The sequence below is a fragment of the Triticum urartu genome, chromosome 7A (genome assembly GCF_056163025.1).
Source record: "Triticum urartu cultivar PI428250 chromosome 7A, HENAU_Tu73, whole genome shotgun sequence".
NCBI classification, from domain to species: domain Eukaryota; kingdom Viridiplantae; phylum Streptophyta; class Magnoliopsida; order Poales; family Poaceae; genus Triticum; species Triticum urartu.
Genome location: NC_141879.1, coordinates 581,877,494 through 581,900,059, shown reverse-complemented (window position 1 = coordinate 581,900,059; position 22,566 = coordinate 581,877,494). Strand labels below are relative to the sequence as shown.

The window sequence follows — 22,566 nt, the reverse complement described above, 5'->3', positions numbered from 1 at the left end:
GACAAAGGTTGCCAATAAGATTACTATACTTATGGGATTAACCATAATGCAAGCAAGCAAGAATTTCAGGAGCAATAGGTTGCTCAGGATTTTTGGAAGACCGAATGGTATTTCGAAGAATTTTGTGAACTGCATGAATATCTGGGGATGAGCGGATACTCGATAAATGCGAGTAATTATCCGTAGTGGTATGCATGTGGCAAAGAACTGCAAGGCAGTAGGCACAAAGTATTCTCGGGGTATCTTATAATAACAAGATCGACTGGGAATAAAAGTAAGCACGTCAGGTCTAAATACTTATCCATATGGATATTTTGGTGGTAGGGACTTGCAAAAGCAATGGCATAAGGTTTCAACAGAATATCGGAGAGTATCTTCGAAACCCTCTAGTGCAGCCGACGATCATCTGGACTGAAGGGGGTTCTCCGGGAGAAAGTATTTTCGAGAACCTAAGTTAGATTTTTAGTAAATTCATTAAACCCGAATAGAAGAGAGTTCAGAGTCCCAGAGTAAGGATCGAGGAGTAAAAGATCCTAATACCACCCGGATGGCGACGTGGGCCCGTAAGGCACACAGCCAAGTTAGTAAAAGTTTTGTAATGCCTAGACTCGACTTCGGCCAAGGAGTTGGAAAGGGGGATTCCTACAGGCAGTCGGCTCTGATACCAACTTGTGACGCCCCCGATTTGACCGTACACTAATCATACACGCAAACGTGTACGATCAAGATCAGGGACTCACGGGAAGATATCACAACACAACTCTACAAATAAAATAAGTCATACACGCATCATATTACAAGCCAGGGGCCTCGAGGGCTCGAATACAAGAGCTCGATCATAGATGAGTCAGCGGAAGCAACAATATCTGAGTACAGACACAAGTTAAACAAGTTTGCCTTAAGAAGGCTAGCACAAACTGGGATACAGATCGAAAGAGGCGCAGGCCTCCTGCCTGGGATCCTCCTAAACTACTCCTGGTCGTCGTCAATGGGCTGCACGTAGTAGTAGGCACCTCCAGTGTAGTAGGAGTTGTCGTCGACGGTGGCGTCTAGCTCCTGGGCTCCAACATCTGGTTGCGACAACCAGGTAGAAGGGATAGGGGGAAAAGAGGGAGAAAGCAACCGTGAGTACTCATCCAAAGTACTCGCAAGCAAGGAGCTACACTACATATGCATGGGTATCAAATGGAATAAGGGTATCATATGTGGACTGAACTGCAGAATGCCAGAATAAGAGGGGGATAACTAATCCTTTCGAAGACTACGCTTCTGGCAGCCTCCGTCTTGCAACATGTAGAAGAGAGTAGACTGAAGTCCTCCAAGTAGCATCATATAGCATAATCCTAACCGATGATCCTCCCCTCGTCGCCCTGTGAGAGAGCGATCACCGGTTGTATCTGGCACTTGGAAGGGTGTGTTTTATTAAGTATCCGGTTCTAGTTGTCATAAGGTCAAGGTACAACTCCAAGTCGTCCTGTTACCGAAGATCACGGCTATTCGAATAGATTAACTTCCCTGCAGGGGTGCACCACATTCCCCAACACGCTTGATCCCATTTGGCCGGACACACTTTCCTGGGTCATGCCCGGCCGTGGAAGATCAACACGTCGCAGCCCCACCTAGGCACAACAGAGAGGTCAACACGCCGGTTTAAACCTAAGCGCACAGGGGTAATGTAACTGTGTAAAGTATATTGTATATGCCCGTGATCACCTCCCGAAGTGATCACGACCCAGTAGTATAGCATGGCAGACGGACAAGAGTGAAGGGCCACTGATGGGATACTAGCATCCTATACTAAGCAGTAGGATAGCAGGTAATGGTAACAACAGTAGTAGCAAGGACAGGCTATGCATCAGGATAGGAATAACGGAAAGCAGTAACATGCTACACTACTCTAATGCAAGCAGTATAGAGAATAGTAGGCGATATCTGGTGATCAAAGGGGGGGCTTGCCTGGTTGCTCTGGCAAGAGAGAGGGGTCGTCAACTCCGTAGTCGTACTGGGTAGCAGCGGCGTCGGTCTCGGTGTCTAGTGAGAGAAGAGGGGGAAGAAACAATAAATATAATGCAAGCATATGCATAGTGATGCATGACATGACAAGTAACGGCGTTAGAGGCGCCCTAACGCGGTAGTAGGTGATACCGGTGAAGGGGGATGACATCCGGGAAAGTATCCCCGGTGTTTCGTGTTTTCGGACAGATGAAACGGAGGGGGAAAGTTGCGTGTTCGCTATGCTACGGATGCGTGGCGGATGAACGGGCTGCGTATTCGAATTCGTCTCGTCGTTCTGAGCAACTTTCATGTACAAAGTATTTTCATCCGAGTTACGGATTAAAAGATATGATTTTCTAAAGACTTTATTAATTTCTGAAATTTAATTAATTATTTAATTAATTCAAAAATAGATTTATGACATCAGCATGATGTCATGCTGACATCAGCAGTCAACAGGGGTTGACTGGGTCAAACTGACGCGTGGGTCTAGTGGGACCCACCTGTCATACTCTGTTAGGTTAAGTAGGGTTTAGTTAAACTAATTACTGTTTAATTAAGCTAACAGGTTAATTAGATTAATTAATTAAGGTTAATTAACTTAATTAATTTAGTTAATTAATTAATTAATTAAATTTGTTTTTATTTTAATTATTGTTTTATTTATTTTTATATACTTTTTTTAACGTTCTGGGGGGCGGGCCCCACTGTCATAGGCCCAGGGGGCAACCGGGCGAAGTGGGCGAGGGTTAACGGGCGGGCGCCCGAGGAGGTCGGACCTGGGAACGACCAGGGGGCTCGGGCTCCGCGGCCGGGCGCGGCCTCCAGCGAGGCCACCGGCCACCGCAGAATGGAGGGGGGCGCGGCCAACGGCAGGAGATCATGGTGGTCGCCGTCGGACGGCGCATGAGTGAGGCGACGAGCGGGATGGCGGGGCCGTTGTCCACGGCGGGCGAGGCAGGGGCAAGGCGAAGGGCGAGGGCGCGCGTGCGTGAGCGGGACGCCGATGAGAGCAAGGGAGCGGCGGGACGGCGCGGGCGTGCGCGATCCACAGCAACCGCGGGCGGGGCGTAGCAGGGCCGCGGTGAGCGCGGCCGCGGCGGTGAGCACGAGCGTGGGCGTGCGCACGAGAGGAAGCCTGCGGGCGCACACACGGTGGAGCGGGGGACGCAGCGCTGCAGAGGGCGGCGCGGGGAGGTCGGACGCGACGCGGGGACAGGGGAAGGAGAGAAGGGGCGCGGCTCATGGTGGAATTAGGGTTCGGGGCAGTGGGCTCGAGGTGGCTTGGGGTGGTCCGGCGACGGCGGGGCGGAGATGACGCAGTCCGGCGGGGTGGCGGCGTCCATGCGGCGTCGAGGGCGTGGTCGTGATTGGCGCAGCGAGCGGCGCCGTCGGGGGAGAGGGGACGGGGCGTGAGGACGAGGGAGACGGCGAGGTGGCTGTGGCGGAGGCGTTCCGCGCGGCGTCGAGGCGGCTGCGAAGGTCGACGGGGTCGGGGCGCCGTGGGGAGGTTCGTCCCCTCGATCCCAATCCATTCGTGGGGGGGGGGGGGGGAAGGAGCGAGGGGAGTGGGGTTTCGTCCCCGATCCAGATTGGATCGGGAGGGGAAGAGGGAGTGGGGGTTAGGGTTTCTGGGGTGTGGGGCTGTGGCCTATAGGCCAGGGGGTGGCCGATTGGGCCAAGTAGGCCGGTTGGGTGGGAAGGGCCGAGGCCCATGGGGAGCGGGGTGGTTTCTTTTGTTTTTTTCTTTCTTTTTCTTATTTTTCTTTTCTGTTTTCTTTTAGCTCCTAATTATTTTAGTTTCTTTAAAATACCAATTTAGCACCTAAATTAGTATCATCAAAATAGGCCACAGCCAAACCTAGTTGGACCCAAAATAAATTAGTTTAATATATTTTTTATTTTTCAAAAGCAATTAAATTATTATTTTAGCCACTGTTTTTAAATAGTTTAGGGCATTTAAACACTTTGTAAAAGGTTGGTTCCACCACCAAAACTAGTTAGGGATTATTTGCCACATGATGAACATTTTAGTTTTGATATTTGAAAACTTTTATTGTTTGCTTGATTTTGACTTTGAATTTGAATCGGTTTCGAACTAACGCGGGATTAGCAACAGTAGTCGTGGTGACATGGCATCATTACCAGAGGGTTACTGTAGCTTGATTAACCGGGCGTCACATTCGTCACCTAGGAATTTCAGGGTGAGGAAATTCCTAAGTCACGAACTACTTAGCAGCAGAATAAGTATTCAGATGCAAGCATAACAGAGTAGTAGCATAGTCATCATGAAGAAATGAAAACACACTCAGAGTACTAAAAGCGTAAACACAAGATAAGCAGGCTGGAGACAAACTGACTGAAGAAATAGGATTGAGGAAATTGAGAAAGTCTTCAGTCAAAGTCTTCAAACAGTAACGACCAAGTACAACAACACAGTAATGAGGAAATGAAAGGGTTGAGGAAATAGAACCAGTTAGCTCGGTGAAGACAACGATTTGGTAGACCAGTTCCAACTGCTGTGACAGTCGTACGTCTGGTTGGAGCGGCTAGGTATTTAAACCTGAGGACACACAGTCCCGGACACACAATCCTCACCGTATTCTCTTTTAGCTAAGGTCACATAGACCTCGCTCAATCACTCGTGGTAAGTCTTCAGGTGACTTCCAGACCTTCACAGACTCGGTCACTCGGTGATCCATAATTTCCTCTTGGATGCTCTAGAACATGATGCCTAACCATCTGGAGGATGCACAATCCTCAAAGGTAAGAAGCATCGGTTCCACATAGTAACAATCTCTTCAGTGATACTCAATCACTTTGGGTTTGTAGGTGTTTGGTTTGGGTTTTGGTTTTTTCCTTACTTGATGATTTTCACTCAAAGTCCTTGGAGGATAGGATGCTCTCAATGACAAGTGTCAGTTTCTCGCGGAGCAGCCAACCAACTAGTGGTTGTAGGTGGGCGGCTATTTATAGCTAGGGAGCGGCCCGACATGATAATACATAAATGCCCTTCAATGATATGACCGTTGGGTGGGTAGATATTTTGGGACAGCTGGCGCATAGCACAACAACGGTCGGAAATTTGACTATCAAAGTCCTCAGGGCTATCATGTTCCTCACTTGTAGGCAATCCGCACTGGCGAATTCCTAACTCCTCAGTCAGAACAAATTCCTCAGAGACCAGAAGATCTTCGTCTTTGTCACTGAAGAAATTGACTGAACTGTATGAGATTTCCAATGGCTTCACTCGAAGGATTGATATGTGTAGGATTTTGAGATTTTGAGATGAGCATCACTTGGAAACTTTTCCTTAGTTTTACCTCGGCCCCCTTTAACAATACGGTGTTTCCTATGACTCAAGAAAGAGAAAAATGAAACTATGAAAACAAAAGTCTTCGAGCTTCATATTCCTCGCATGAATATCAAGTCTTCAGGATCACACCAATTTCTTCACTTTCAAAGTCTTCAGAAAGCCAAAGTCTTCAATTGAAGACATTCATTTTTAGGGGTCAAATTTCTCTATAAATATCAAACTCCTCATAGACTTATAGACCTGTGTACACTCACAAACTCATTAGTCCCTTAACCTATAGGTATTCAATACACCAAAATCACTAAGGGGCACTAGATGCACTTACAATATCCCCCTTTTTGGTGATTGATGACAATATAGGTTAAGTTTTCAACGGGGATAATCATATGAAGTGTAAATACTGATATTGAGGATTTTGATTGCAAGATATAGAAGAACTCCCCCTGAAGATGTGCATATGTGAGGAGTTTGCTTTTGAGAAGCAATGCACATTGAAGAGTAGAATCATGGAGATCTTCCCCTATATCTTGTAATTCATACACGCATTTAACATATGATATGAAGAATTTTAAATGCATGATGAAATGTGGTGACTGATGTAATTCAGCATGCATGCATTAACATACATGAGGAAATAGCATGCAGAAGAACATAGCAAAAGTATCAGACCACCATCGGACTTAAGTTTACAACTCGATCCAACAAATCTTTAGAAGAACGAGAGTTGTACCTTAGCAAAAAACACCCATATAGATAGACCCGCTTGAAGACTAACTCAAATTTCTCCCGCTTTGTCATCGAATGACCAAAAGGGATGAAAAATGAGGACTAACGCCCCTGAAGAACACATCATGAGGTCGATGGAGGAGCGCCAGCGTTGTTGGGGTCGTCCGTTGGAGTAGGGACTGCCGCAGTGTCGTTCAATGTCGGCGGTTTGATGCGACATATGCCAAAGGATGGCTAATCATGATGGGGGCTAGTAGGACGTCGCCGATGCCAGGAAATGGGATGAGGCGAAGACATGCACGCCGGCGAATCTTACCCAGGTTCGGGGCTCTCCTAGGAGATAACACCCCTAGTCCTGCTCTGCGGGGTCTCCGCATGATCACTAAGGACCTAGTGAGTACAATGGTTCTCCTCGAGCTGTATGCTGGAGGTAGAAGAAAGGAGGGCTAGCTCTCTCCTCCCTCTATGGGTGTGTCTAGGTCTAACAGGTTGGGAACCCCTTGCATGGGTGCCCCGGGGGGTTTATATAGGCCTACCACCAGGGGTACAACGGTAATATGGCCGGGTGTAGGGCCCGACTGTCAGTGTCTCCTGTCGCCGGCTCCTCCGCCGACCGTTGGGGCCCGCCACCTACTGGGCCCTGCCGCCTGGTCTGGTACGGAGCCAACAGGCCGCCTCCGCCTCTTGCGGGTCTGGCCGGCTGCTTGTTACTGCAGCCGTAATGCTAATGACACATGCTTGGTCAGGGGGGGGGGGCGTGGCTACAGTCCCGCCGTCTGGTGGGAGATCAATGTAGCCACACCGTGTCTCGTCGGGTTAATGGCGCGTGGACTCCGACGGAAGAGTGGGCCGCCTGCTAGAGGCCGGCCTCCCTCGGGTCCGACTAGTCAGGTGATGCCGCCCTCTGGGCTCTCGCTGCCTGGTAGGGCCCGCCGCCTGCAGGCCGTACCGACAGGCCGTCGCGGGAATAGGGTTTCGCCTAACAGGGTTGACGTCAAGGGTAGAATGGCAACAGTGCCGTGCCGTGCGGAGATCTGGCCGGTACGGGTCACTGTGGCCGCGCCCGCCCTGGATACGGGGGTGATGGGCTACACTGTAGCCACATCCTGTCTTGTCTTCTTTATGGGGGCGCAGACTTTGAGGGCGCCGTGGGCCGCCTCCAGGAGCCAGCCTCTCTAGAGGCCGCCTGCTGGGAGTCGGCTTGTCTTGGGGCCGCATTCTGGTGCTTGGCCGTCCTCTGGTAGTCGGCTGCTTGAGCCATCCGGCCACTAGAAGGCAGTGCTTTATCCTTGACGCTTGAGGGGCGCAGCCGGCTCAATGTCCTGAAATGCTCAGGGACTCGGGTTAGGCTACCCGTGGCCCATTACTCCGATAGTAGTCCCCGAAGCTGGTGAGGCGTCGCGGCTGACAAGCTGAGGTGCCTCAGCAGTTTCCTTCTCCGAATGCTCTTGCTGGATGCTTCATTCGTCTTCTGGTATGCCGCCCGCTAGGAGTCGGCCATGACCAGGCGGATTCGTCTGGTGATTTTGAAATGTCAAGGCGGGAATCAGATGGCGTGCCTTCTAAGCCTCTAGCCCGCCGCCAGTTGCGAGCACGCCACACAGCGCCAGCTAGCCGGGCCAGCCTGCTAGCCCACGCACACGATGGGACGTGACAGCAGGCTGGGCCCGCCACAACCGGGCCTCGGCGCGCTGGCGCATCCGCTGCGGCCGAGGCAGACCGTTGTGATTCCGTGCGGAGTTACTACACGCAGTAACTCGCGCAATAATCATGGGGACGTGGGGTCATGGGCACAGTTAATCCCACGATCCCATGCCCCGCCCCCTCGGCTTTGTAGCCTAGGGGCTATATGTAGGGGGAAAAGGGGGGAGCGGCGGAGCACGTGCGCCCTCCTCCCCTTTGCCAATTTTGACCTTCTCCTCCTCTCCCTGCCGCCGCACTTCCGCGCGCCGCCGAAATGCTGCCGCAGCTCGTCGCCGTCAGTCTCCACCATGTCAAGTCTCTTGCTCCCGCCGCGGTCCTTGCCTCTACTGCCGCGCCATTTCCCCATCGAGCTCGGACTCCATGACGCGCGAGAAGGGAGGGGACTGTGAAAGTGCAACTATCCCTAGGTGGTTTTGGTAATTCATAACAACATATAGCTCATTGAGCTAATGCTATTCCAAGATGATTATTTTAGGAAAGCTTAATGTTTGGCATGGCATGGATGTGAAAGTGGAACCCTCAAAATGCTAAGGACAAAGGATTGGCTCAAGCTCAAAAGCTCAAGACTCTTCATTTTATAATTTTAGTGATCCAAGATCACATTGAGTCTTTAGGAAAAGCCAATACTATCAAGGAGGGATGAGGTCTTGCTTAATGAGCCTCTTGCTTCATGTGCTTAGTGATATGCTCCAAAACCCTCAACTACTTTCCCATATCCACATATGACCTAAACCCTAAGCCAAACTCGGTCCTACCGATTCTTCCTATCCGGCGCCACCGAGTTTCACTTGTCATTAGCCACCGCCAAACCCTAGCAATTCGGTTCTACCGATAAGGATCTCGGTCTCACCGAGATGGGGTTGCAAACTCTCTGTTTCCCTTTCGTAACTTTTCGGTCTCACCGAAAGAGCGAATCGGTCCCACCGAGATTGCAATGTAAACTCAGTGTTTCCCCTTTGTAACTTTTCGGTCTCACCGAGTTCCACTCGGTGTCACCGAAAGAGCAAATCGGTCCCACCGAGTTTGCCTGACCAACTCTCTGGTTAGCTAATTACCAAATTCAGTCTCACCGAGTTTGTGTAATCGGTCTCACCGAGATTACGTTATGCCCAAACCCTAACCACATCGGTCCTACCGAGTTGCATGTCAGTCCCACCGAAAATCTCTAACGGTCACTAGGTTTACATTTTCGGTCCGACCGAGTTTATTGATTCGGTCCCACCGAGATTGGAAAACTGTGTAACGGTTGGATTTTGTGTGGAGGCTATATATACCCCTCCACCTTCTTCTCATTCGAGGAGAGAGCCATCAGAACACACACACCATTCCAACTCATATGTTCTGAGAGATAACCACCTACTCATGTGTTGAGACCAAGATATTCCATTCCTACCATATGAATCTTGATCTCTAGCCTTCCCAAGTTGCTTTCCACTCAAATCTTCTTTCCACCAAATCCAAATCCTATGAGAGAGAGAGTTGAGTGTTGGGGAGATTATCATTTGAAGCACAAGAGCAAGGAGTTCATTACCTACACACCATTTGTTACTTCTTGGAGAGTGGTGTCTCCTAGATTAGCTAGGTGTCACTTGGGAGCCTCCGACAAGATTGTGGAGTTGAACCAAGGAGTTTGTAAGGGCAAGGAGATCGCCTACTTCGTGAAGATCTACCGCTAGTGAGGCAAGTCCTGTGTGGGCGATGGCCATGGTGGGATAGACAAGGTTGCTTCTTCGTGGACCCTTTGTGGGTGGTTGCTTCTTCGTGGACCCTTCGTGGGTGGAGCCCCGTGTGGACTCGCGCAACCGTTACCCTTGGGTGGAGCCCTGTGTGGACTCGCGCAACCGTTACCCTTCGTGGATTGAAGTCTCCATCAACGTGGATGTAGGATAGCACCACCTATCCGAACCACGGGAAAAACATCCGTGTCTCCAATTGCGTTTGAATTCTCCAAACCCTTCCCTTTACATTCTTGCAAGTTGCATGCTTTACTTTCCGCTGCCTATATACTCTTTGCATGCTTGCTTGAATTATGTGATGATTGCTTGACTTGTCCTAAATTAGCTAAAATCTGCCAAGAACTAAAATTGGGAAAAGGTTAAGTTTTTATTTGTTCAAGTAGTCTAATCACCCCCCTTCTAGACATACTTTCGATCCTACAAGTGGTATCAGAGCTTTGGTCTCCATTTGCTTTGATCTCCATAGCTTTTGGTGGTCATAGCCTTGGTTTCACAACCTAGGAGAGTATGGCGACTAGCGAGGGAAATTATCACCGTAGAGGTCCTTACTTTGATGGTACTAATTTTGCTAGTTGGAAGCATAAAATGAAAATGCATATTCTTGGACATAACCCCGCCGTTTGGGCTATTGTGTGTGTTGGTTTGCAAGGTGACTTCTTTGATGGGAGAGAACCGAACCGTGAAGCTACCGCGGATGAGTTGAAGATGTTGCAATACAATGCTCAAGCTTGTGATATTCTCTTCAACGGATTGTGCCTCAAAGAATTCAACAAAATCAGCCACCTTGAGAATGCAAAGGAAATTTGGGACACTTTGATTGATATGCACGAAGGTACCGACTCCGTCAAGGAATCCAAGTTGGATGTGCTTCAAAGCCAACTTGACAAGTTCAAGATGAAGGATGGTGAAGGTGTCGCTGAAATGTACTCTAGGCTCGCTCTCATCACAAATGAGATTGCCGGCTTAGGAAGTGAAGAGATGACCGATAAATTCATCATCAAGAAGATTCTAAGAGCCTTGGATGGAAAATATGATACCGTATGCACATTGATTCAAATGATGCCCAATTACAAAGATCTCAAGCCAACGGAGGTGATTGGAAGAATTGTTGCTCATGAGATGTCACTTAAGGATAAAGAGGAACTTCACAACAAATCAAGTGGTGCCTATAAAGCCTCATGTGAAGCCCCTACATCATCAAGTGAGAAACAAGACTTCAATGAAGAATTGAGCTTAATGGTGAAGAACTTCAACAAGTTCTACAAGAGTAGAAGCAAACATAGAAGCTCCAAGTCAAGGTCCTACAATGACAAAAGATCTTCTAGTCGAGAGCGAAACTGCTACAATTGTGGAAGACTCGGACACTATTCTAATGAGTGTACGGCTCCCTACAAGAGAAGAGAAGATTCTCCAAAAAGAAGAAGCAAAGGATCACCACCAAGAGAGAGAAGGAGTAGAGATGATCGTTATGAACGAAGATACTCATGGAGAAGCAAGGATTCGGAAAGGAAGGAAAAATCATCAAGGAGCTACACAAGACGAAGACATCAAGCTCATGTTGGTGAATGGGTATCCGGCTTCGACTCCGACAGCCACTCCGAGAAGTTATTACTCCGGCTTCGAAGATACTCAAGATGAAGGTGTTGCCGGTCTAGCACTTGTGTCAACCAACTCCTACGACATATTTGACTCACCAAATGAAGGAATTGGAAGATGCTTCATGGCCAAAGGTCCTAAGGTAACACACCCCGAGTATGTTGATTTCAATAGTGATGAAGATGACTTGTTAGGTGATGATTTGCTTGGTGACAACTCTAGTGATGAATATTATGATGAAAGACCAATTAATCATGCTAATCAAGATAAAACGAATGACAATGATAAGGAGAAGATTGAGACCCTAACTAAAGAACTAAACACTCTTAAGTTAGCTCATGAAACCATCTTCGAAGATCATCGAGAACTTTTAAGAGCTCATGAGAAGTTATGCTTTGAAAATCTCAATCTTGAGCAAGAGCATGAGTTCTTAAAGGCAATCAATGATGATCTCCGCAAGAAAAATTCTTCTTACATTGCCAAGCATTTACTCTTATCCACTTACATGCCTCAAGTCAAGTCTAGTAACAAGAACAAGAAAGATTCTTCCTCTAGTAGTAACAATGATCATGCTAAATCCAATATTGTTGCTTCTAGTAGCTCTCTTGATTCCACTAATGAATCTCTTAGCCAAGTTACACTTGAGCAAGAAAACAGCTTATTGAAGGGAATTATAGAGAAAGGAGTGTACAAAAGCCTTGCCGGGAGTAAGCAATTCGAGGAAATTGTGCGCAAGCAAGGAATGCACCGGAAGAATCAAGGTATTGGTTTTGAACGAAAGTTCAATGCCAATGGAGTTGAGTGGGAAGAAGATCAATACCCCAAGACAAAGTTTGTCCCTCAACAAGAGAAGTATACTTCTTTCAAGGGGACACAAGCTCAAGATGATCTTCCACCACAAGACTACAAGCAAAAAGGCAAGGACAAGCTTCAAGAGGAAATTGATGCATTTGAAGAAGCTCCAAAGACCTTAGTCAAGTGGATTCCCAAGACTACTTCAAGTTCCACTTCATCAAGTACGACTACAACTCCAAGGATTCCCATCAAGATGGTGTGGATCCAAAATAAGAAGAACTAGAGAGTTCTTGAGGGTGACTCCGCCAACATACTTCACTCTTATCATTTTGGCAAGAACAAGTGCAATCAACTTCCACATCTTGCACTAGTTCAAGGAGTCACAAACCCTCTTGTTGGTAAGACAAGGGACAAGGTAACCTAAAAGTTTTCATGGACATCATCTTTTGTGTGCATCACTCTATGTCTATGGATATCCTTGCTTGTTCCTTGTGGGACTAACCCATGTAGGTATATTGAAAGTGCAATTCACTCAAAATGGATAGCTCCAAGAGATCTACGTCAACATTGAGCATCCACATCTTCAATATCTACATGAAGTCATCATCGACAAAACCCAAGGTTAGTTCATCCCTCTTAGGGGGGATATCACATCTAGGGGGAGCTTTACTCTAAGACTTGAGCTAAAGCAACTCTAAAGATGTGAACATATCAATGCTTTATGTAAAAGTGGTAACCCCACTTGAGCTTAAACGATGAGTATGACCTATGATCAAGTGTTCTCACTTGACTCCTAAGTCAATATACTCATATATAGATGACCTAGTCATCGCAAATTGCTTGATAGATGCTAGAATTGGTTGTGCATGCCTTTCCACATATTTCATCTGCCATCTTATTGTGTGAGCATGCTGGTTGCATAATTTACTCATTCGAGGACATCCACTTGTTGTTTTGATTGTTCGGTTTTATCCTCTTTTGCCAAGTGGATGGACAAGAATGCCTAAGAACCTCCTCTAGCTATCTATGCTTTTCACGTCTCAAACTCTATTCATGCTGCATCACAAAATTTGATCAAGTCAGATTCGAACCACTTTGTGTGAGGAGCACTCGGAGTCCCCGATTCGTCATAGACTTAAACTTCCAAAACCTCTTTATGATTCTCGGTCTGACCGATACTCCACTTTCGGTCCTACCGAGATCATTAAGTTGATCTAGGTTTTCGATCTCGGTGCAACCGATTTGAACATTTCGGTCACACCGAGTTTCAGTAACTGCTTGCAGTTATGAATCTCGGTGCCACCGAGTTGTTCCACTCGGTCACACCGACAGGGTCGGGCTATATATAGTCACGGGCAAAATTTTGGAAATTTCTCCGAACCCCTTCGCCCGCGCGATAGCCTGCTCTGCCCTCGTGGTCTCCGGATCGTCTTCTCGCCGCCAGCAGCCTCCAGTCGCTGGTCTCCGTCGCTGTCAACGGGAATTCTGCTCCGCCGTTGCTGCCGTAGAAAGTCCCCGCCGAACTAGGGTATGGACTTGATCTTTGTGCTATTCCCCAATCTGATTCCTAGCACATTGTGATCATATTGATTCTAGCCACGATTGAAACACTCCTATCCAGTCAAAACGCTCATAGATTAGGTTTGATTCGAAAACTCTAGGTTTAGGTTTCCGCCGAAACTATCTCGGACCCACCGAGTTGAAAAAATCGGTCCCACCGATTTGGCTTATGTCATTGCACAAGTGAGACTCGGTCTGACCGAGAATTACTTATCAGTGTGACCGATTTTTGAACTCAGTGAAACCCTAGCAGTCTCGGTGCCACCGAACTGTGACTCGGTCCTACCGAGTTCACTAGTTTAGGTTCCAAAACTACTTCGGTATCACCGAGTTTGAAAATCGGTAGATCCGAGATGATTTCAGTGGGAAACTAAAACTAAGTTTTTGGATCATTCTTTTGCAAAAATCTCTGCATTTTGTGATGCTCATCCACTCTATCTCTTCTTTAATCTATTCACAGGGTCAGCAGTCAGTTTGCAGCATGTCTGATCAAAGTGATAGCCAAAATATGTCAGAGCAGCAAGTGGTGATGAGTGAGGGCACTAGTCCCTCAAGTTCTTCTGATGAAGGCAGCAGGAGCACTCCTAGCAATTTGCCAAAGGCTCCCACAAGACAAAGGAAGAAGAAAACTTTAGACTCTGAAGATGAGGACTATGTGGCAGAGGAAGAGGCCACTTCCAAGAGAATTGAGCCAGCTCAAGGCACTAAGCCAAGCCTAAAAATCAAAAGGCCAGCAGGCAGGCAACCAATGTCAAAGGCCAGAATGTCAACTAAGAAGCCCATAGAGCCAGTTGCAGCTGAAGGCAAGAAAAGGAAGGAAAGGGTGAAGAAGACTGTTGCTAGAGTGCTTGGCAAAGCTTCCATCATGGAAGAGGAAGAAGAAGAAGAGGCAGCTGCACCAGCGCCCAAGGCACCCAAGCTAATGGGAGATGCCATAAAATTAGGGGGAGCTGCTTCCAAGGCCAAGCCAGCTCCAAAGCCAAAGCCTAAGAGAAATACAAGGAGCATTCCTGCAGCTGAGAAGAACAAGGCCCCAGTGCTTGAGACTGTTGCTGAAGAAGAGGAAGAGAATGTCCTGAGAAAGCTAAAGCCCAAGATCCCAGACCACAACGATGCTCATCTTGTGGCTGAGGATATGAAGCTCAGGAGAGATTCAGGGCTAAGGAAATGGAGAGAAGCAGACCCGTATGCTTCAAGGAGAAGGACTGCCGTGGACTACAGGTTTCACACCAAGGAGCAGCAGGATTTTTATGAGACTGTGCTGCTAGATAAGAAGCCCATTGTCTGCGATATGAGATGGGTCGACTGGGAATATATCAAGGACAATGAGGAGCACTATCCCGGAGTGCAAGACAGCTTCATAGCTTGTGGAGTAGCTGACTTTGTTGGGCAGAAGCTCACAAAGTGGAATGAGGAGCTTATCATGCAGTTCTACTCCACAGCTCACTTTTATCCAGATGGGAGGATCACATGGATGTCTGAGGGTACAAGGTACCAATCCATAGTTGCTGAGTGGGCACAGATCATTAATGCCCCAGAGGAGCAAGATGATGACTTGGATATCTATGCCAAGAAGAAGATGGACCACAACTCGATGTCGAATATGTACAAGGAGATCCCAAATGAAGCACTTGATACCTTCAAGTTTGGATCAGTACATTACCTTCTGTCAGGGCTCCCGACTATCAATTGGATCTTGAGGCACACCTTATTGCCCAAGTTAGGTGATCACAAGATGATCAGAGGCCATGCTATCAACTTGCTACATGTGTTTGATGTGCCTCAGAAGTTCAAGGTGATGAGCCTCATAGTGGAAACTATCAAGAGGACGGCAGCAGATCAGAAAAGGAGCTGCGGATATGCCCCTCAAATTCAGGAGCTCATCAACTCCAAGATGGGCACGGGTATATATCTATTGGACAAGGAACACCTGCCCATCCGTCCAGATTTCGAGGACAATCAAGTTGTCATGACTGAGAACGAGCCATCATCTGCCCAAGCATTTGCAAAGAAGGAGAAGGCGAGGAAGGAGAAAGCTGCCAAGATGCCTACTCAAGAGGAGGCATCTGAGTATTTCTTGAAGACTAAACAAGAGCAGCTTGGTTACTTGATTGCATCCACGCTGAGGATTGAGCAAAGTCTGGCCACCCTCACTCAGAATCAGCAGAGCCTAGAGAGAATCATGGAACAGAAGTTCTATGACTTGGATGTCAAAGTAACGGAAGTTCAGTCTGCAGTGGAGCAGCTCCAGGAGGACATGCAGGAGAGGAGAGGCAGGACTACCACTCATGCCTTTTCTAGAGTGCCACGAGGCCCGAGGTCATCTGCCGTGCCAGTTGCTGACACCAGAGCCACCACTTTAGCACCAGCTACAGCCTCAGCTCCAGCATCTACTTCAGCTCCAACTCCAGCGACTACTTCAGCATCTACCCTAAGCCAAACTCGGTCCTACCGATTCTTCCTATCCGGCGCCACCGAGTTTCACTTGTCATTAGCCACCGCCAAACCCTAGCAATTCGGTTCTACCGATAAGGATCTCGGTCTCACCGAGATGGGGTTGCAAACTCTCTGTTTCCCTTTCGTAACTTTTCGGTCTCACCGAAAGAGCGAATCGGTCCCACCGAGATTGCAATGTAAACTCAGTGTTTCCCCTTTGTAACTTTTCGGTCTCACCGAGTTCCACTCGGTGTCACCGAAAGAGCAAATCGGTCCCACCGAGTTTGCCTGACCAACTCTCTGGTTAGCTAATTACCAAATTCAGTCTCACCGAGTTTGTGTAATCGGTCTCACCGAGATTACGTTATGCCCAAACCCTAACCACATCGGTCCTACCGAGTTGCATGTCAGTCCCACCGAAAATCTCTAACGGTCACTAGGTTTACATTTTCGGTCCGACCGAGTTTATTGATTCGGTCCCACCGAGATTGGAAAACTGTGTAACGGTTGGATTTTGTGTGGAGGCTATATATACCCCTCCACCTTCTTCTCATTCGAGGAGAGAGCCATCAGAACACACACACCATTCCAACTCATATGTTCTGAGAGAGAACCACCTACTCATGTGTTGAGACCAAGATATTCCATTCCTACCATATGAATCTTGATCTCTAGCCTTCCCAAGTTGCTTTCCACTCAAACTTCTTTCCACCAAATCCAAATCCTATGAGAGAGAGTTGAGTGTTGGGGAGACTATCATTTGAAGCACAAGAGCAAGGAGTTCATTACCTACACACCATTTGTTACTTCTTGGAGAGTGGTGTCTCCTAGATTGGCTAGGTGTCACTTGGGAGCCTCCGACAAGATTGTGGAGTTGAACCAAGGAGTTTGTAAGGGCAAGGAGATCGCCTACTTCATGAAGATCTACCGCTAGTGAGGCAAGTCCTGTGTGGGCGATGGCCATGGTGGGATAGACAAGGTTGCTTCTTCGTGGACCCTTTGTGGGTGGTTGCTTCTTCGTGGACCCTTCGTGGGTGGAGCCCTGTGTGGACTCGCGCAACCGTTACCCTTGGGTGGAGCCCTGTGTGGACTCGCGCAACCGTTACCCTTCGTGGATTGAAGTCTCCATCAACGTGGATGTAGGATAGCACCACCTATCCGAACCACGGGAAAAACATCCGTGTCTCCAATTGCGTTTGAATTCTCCAAACCCTTCCCTTTACATTCTTGCAAGTTGCAAGCTTTACTTTCCGCTGCCTATATACTCTTTGCATGCTTGCTTGAATTATGTGATGATTGCTTGACTTGTCCTAAATTAGCTAAAATCTGCCAAGAACTAAAATTGGGAAAAGGTTAAGTTTTTATTTGGTCAAGTAGTCTAATCACCCCCCTCTAGACATACTTTCGATCCTACAGACTGGGATGGCTCAGTCATGATCGACGACCACCTCGCCTTCCTTCGCGCCACACGGCGGCTGCCCAGCGCGGGCTACGTCAAGGTGCGCGTGCCGCCGCTGGCGGAGATCTCGCTGGTGCCACAGGGAGGCGAGCGGGTTATCTTCCGCTCGCACTTCCTCCGTGGCTTCGGCCTGCCAGTGAGCAGATTCTTCCGTTCCTTCCTCAACTACTTCCATCTTCAGCCACATCATCTAACGCCCAACACCGTGACGTTGCTGTCTGCCTTCATCACAATGTGCGAGGGCTATCTTGGCATCTTCCCCACCATCGAGCTGTGGGGAGCGTTCTTCTACACCAAACTGGGCACCTCCGCCAGGGAGAAGGCGGCCCAGTGCGGCGCCTTTGTCGCGGTGCGCCGTCCGTCTGCGAAGAATGCCTTCCCCGCCATCAAGCTGTCACAGTCGGTAAAACTGTGGCAGATATTGTATTTTTACGTGGAGAATGTTGACCCCGCCATTGACTTCATCAACCTGCCGCCCTATGAAGCCGGCACTCCGGCCGAACCTCAGGCCAACTGGGGCTACAAGCCGAAGCCCTTGTCAGCTGACGCCACCGCCGCCATCAACCGTCTTCGGGTGCTGACAGACGCGGTAGGCCTCAGGGCATCCGACCTGCTAGTCGCCTTCGTCGAGCGCCGGGTTCTCCCGCTCCAAGGCCGGCCTCATCTGATCTGTCGGATGAGCCGGCACCGGGACCCGAGCCTGATGTGCATGAGGGACATGCCGACTGCCGAGGTCGCCCGCATGGTGAACGAGATCTCCGACCTCAAGCTATCGGAAGGGTCTTGGCGGTTTGGCATGCGGCCATACTCCCAGGCCAACCCGCCGCCTGCTGTAAATTCTTCAACTCTTTCCTTTTTAGTACTTGTCTTGGTTTTGGTCTTGCCGTCTTGAATAGTCGATCCTTTGAACACAGATCTTCATGTCTCCGGCGACGGCCGCCATCGTAGGGCCGGGTGGAGACTACCTGCCGGACCGGGCGGCGAGCGATGTGGACGACCCCGACTTGGGGGCGGCCTCCCTGGAGGACGACGCCATAGGCGGCGACGATGGAGCGGGCGCCTCCGAAGACGTAGGTGGCATCGAGACCTGGCCCGATGACGACGAAGATGAGGACGAGCCGCGCCATGCGCGAGGCGCCGGCAGGGCGGACGTGGACCCTTCCACCAAGCCGGCTGCTCAAGGCGGCACTCGCAAGCGCAAACAAGGCACCGCCTTGTTTGACAGCGCGCCGAAGAAGACCAAGTACCCGGCCGCTGCGACCAAGCGGAAGGAGGCCGCCACGAAGGCGACCAAGTTTCAGAAGCTTCCGAAAGTGCCTCCTATGGTGTCGGCGTAAGTTTCTTTTCCTTGTGCCTTCCTTTCTTGTCGATTCTATCTGAGCTTTTGTGCTTTATTTCCTTGACTTAGGGCTCCGCTCTCTCTTGAGAAGTCGACCGTCGGCTCCGTCATTGGGTCGGTGGAGACTTCTGCCACCACCCAGCGAATCGACCCTGCAATAGACCTCCGGGAGGCGCAGGAACGAAACGCGCGGGAGGCGCGCGAGGAGCGGGAAGCCGCCCGTAGGGAGAAGGCGGAGGCAGACAAGGCGGAGGACACCGTGTTGAAGAAGCTGGCAGAGGCTGAGGCCGATGCCGCAGCGAAGAAGCTGGCTGAGGAAGCCGCGCACCGTCAGGCGCCGCTGTTCATCGTTCCCTTGAACTCCGCGCCGCCACCACCAGAGTTCACGGCACGGACTGGGGGAGCCGGTGACGAACAACCGGTCATGGAGAGGGGAGGCGGCGACGTCGTCATGCCGGAGGTAGCCGTACCCCCGCCACTACTGTCTGCGGGAGCGCAGGACAAACAGCCGGTGGCCCCGCTGGTGCCACCGGCCGGAAATGAGATGGTGACGGGCCCGACTCGTGAGGACCGCACACCATCGCGCCGCCGAGGCGCGAAGGCGACTTTGGCGGCACGACCGCTGGAAGCTAGTGCTGTGAGCTTGTCAGCCCCGGATGCCGAAGCAACCAGCGCCGCTCCCGCTGAATGGGTGCGTTGAGGCGGAACATGTGCTTTAAACCAAGCGATCCTGGATGTCCAGGCCAAACTCCGAGCTGAGGCCACCGCTCTTCAGCAGTGCAATAGGGCGTTCTTGGATTCGCGAGCAGCCATTCGGGTATATTTCTTACTTCTTCGTCTTTGATTCTTGTATTTCTCAGTGGGGGCGCGCCAGTGCACCCATTGGGTGTAGCCCCTGAGTTTCGGGGAACTTTACTTGGCGAGCTCCGAGTGCTAGCTTTTTCTGCTATCTAGGACTATCATAACCTTCGCGCGATCATCTTCAACTCCAACGTCCGAGATCTGGACCGACGGACCGCCGACTTGTCGGAAAGCCGGAGTAAGTCCCTGTTTTATTTCTCTGCAGGGGCACGATAGCGCACCCGCAGGCTGTAGTCCCCGAGATTCGGGCCGACTGCTGAGCAGTCAGGCCGGATCTCCTCAGCAACTATACTTATTCTTTGTTGGTCATTGATATCCTTTTCTTTTTCCGCTCTTGCAGAGGCCAATGCCGCCTTGCAGCGGCAGCTGGGTGAAGCCAACACTACGTTGCGTGCCAAGGAGGTAGAGTGCAACGGGCTGGCCCAGGAGCGTGACTGACTGGCCACGCAACTGGCGGAGCAGGCGGAGCTTCTCCAGAAGGCCCGGAAGGAGGCAGAAGTGAAGGAGTCCAATCTCCTCGCCAAGTTCGAGACCGAACGCTCCACCTGGACCGACAAGGAGGCGCTGCTGAAATCCGTCTTCGGTGGGATTGAAGACATGGTTGATGGTAAGCTTTCCTCTCTTTCTTTCTTTGGGTTGCCAGCTGCCGATCGAGCCGGCTTCCAGCTTCTGACTTCTGATTTATTTGCTTTCTGCCTGAGTAGACTTCTTTCCTGGCCATTCTGACGCTGCCAATGAGGCTATTGAGGCTTATCGTGAGGAACGGAGGGCGGAAGGCATACAGATCACTACCGACGCCTCCCGGACCCTTAGTGAACAACTTCTCAACATCCAAGCCCGCCTCCGGCCAGCTCATCGGATGCTGTGCCGTCTTCAGCGTGTCGGAGCCCAGGCGATATCCGCCCTTTGGCCAGACATACCGGCTCCGCGTACTCCCAGTCGGAATGCCGACTGGCTGGAGGTGGCGGCCGGCCGACTCGAGGCTTGGAAGGGTTCCTCGGCCCAGGCTGGAGTGCGCCGGGCCTTGGAGTTCGTCAAGGCATGGTATCCTGGGCTAAATCTAGCCCAGTTGACCATGTTTCGGCAGGAAGCCCAAGAGGAGCTGGTGGCAGTGGAGCGCGACCTTGTCAGGCGGGTAGCGGCGATTGCCGAGTACACCGACACCAGCCTCTTCGTTCCTGAGCTGGCTGAGAATGGTGCCGAGGCGCCACCGAAGTGGTTCGGGCTGAACCCGGAGGATGACGAAGACTCGGCCGAGATGATCGACTCCAGCGACAAGGGAGAAGACGAGGAGGATGAGGAAGGCGAAGAAGATGTGCCAGAGGTCGGAGCGGACGGCCAACCTCACCTTGATCGTGCCCCGCACAACAAGCCACGCTCGAGTGCACCGACTGCTGCTGGCGGCGACCAAGCGGAGATGTAACACCCCGAATGTAACTTACCTTAATTGTACTACAACTCTTGCCATTTTTGGCTCTAAGTTATGATATTCCCTCATGGTTGGGTTTTGTCTTTGTTTTGCATTTTGTTCATGTCATGCATTTCATATCGTGTCATCATGTGCATCGCATTTGCATACGTGTTCGTCTCATGCATCCGAGCATTTTCCATGTTGTCCGTTTTGCGATCCGACACTCCTATGTCCTCCGGCGCCCCTTTTGCCTCTTTTCGTGTGCGGGTGTTAAACGTTCTCGGATTGGACGGAGTTTTGCCAAGCAAACTTGGTACGCCACCGGTAGACTGCCTGTCAAGTTTCGTGCCATTTGGAGTTCGTTTGATACTCCAACGGTTAACCGAGGAACCGTAAAGGCCTCGTGTGTGTTGCAGCCCAACACCCCTCCAAAGTGGCCCAAAACCCATCCAAACCCCCTCAATCCTCTCAGCCGTTCGATCACGATCACGTGGCCGAAAACCGCGCTTCATTTGGAATCTCCTCGCTCCCTCTACCTATAAATATGTGCCTCCTCCAAAATTTTCGGGCGAAACCCTAGTCTTCTCCTCCCTCTCGCCCGACGGACATGTCCGCGCGCCGCCGGACGAAACCCGCCGCCGCACCGCACCAGTGAGATGACGCCACGTGGTAGCGCCACCCGCGCCCCGCCGCCAGCCCCCGCGGCCTGTGCGCCTCGCCCGCCGCCCCGACTCCGCGCGCCTCCCGCACCGCTCCTCCGCGCCGGCGAGCTCGCCGCCCGGCTGCCCAACGACCTCCGCCGCCCCGCTCGGCCGCGCCATCGCCGGAGCGCACCCGCCGCCTTGCCGCCTCCGCCGGTCCCGGTCGCCGCCCGCGCCGCCCAAGGTCGCCGAGCCACCGCATCGTCGCGTCCCCACTCCGGCCTCAACTCCGGCGAGCTCCCACGACGCCGGCCACCGCGTCCCTCAACTCCGGCGAGAGCTCCGGCTGCCTCGGCTTCCGCGCGCTCAGATCCAGATCCAGAAAACCTAGGGCTGACCTCGTATTTTCCCAAGTCTTCAACATTTTCATGCACTATTTATCATGTCATAACTCTGCATCCGTAGCTCCGTTTTGGGCGTGTAATATATCAAAATGTTCGTTAGGATGTCCTCTTCATTTTGTTCCTATGCACCATGCTTGTTTGAGTCCATATTGATGCCCAAATTGTTTTTGCAAGAGTGCTATAAAATGTTAGTTATTGATTCTTATCAGATCTTAAGCATTCGTCATTTTTGCCATGATTATTGTGTGCTGCATATGAACTTGAGCCCTACATGTGTTTTGGGCTATGCCATGCCATATTTACAGGGGTGTATGCCATGTATTTTTGTGATCAATGTGGTGACTATCACAAGCATGCAAAGTAGCTCTCGTGATGTTGCTGATTTCAGGGACTTGGAATTTCACTGTCATGTCCCTGCTCTTATTTTAATGCCATGTATTCATGTTGCTACAGAGAGGTCCATGCTTCTTTTGAGTATGTTCAATAAGGATGATTTGAGCATATGGTTGTGATCTATCCATCCATGTCCCTGTTTGCATTTATGGAGTACCCTAACATGACTCTATCTTGCTCTACTTTTGCTATAA

General features: G+C 50.3%; 1 pseudogene; it reads left to right on the top strand.

Moving 5' to 3' along the window:
- The first annotated feature begins 17,297 nt into the window (after window positions 1-17,297).
- On the top strand, window positions 17,298-18,660 carry LOC147960522 (uncharacterized; annotated as a pseudogene).
- Window positions 18,661-22,566: the final 3,906 nt, after the last annotated feature.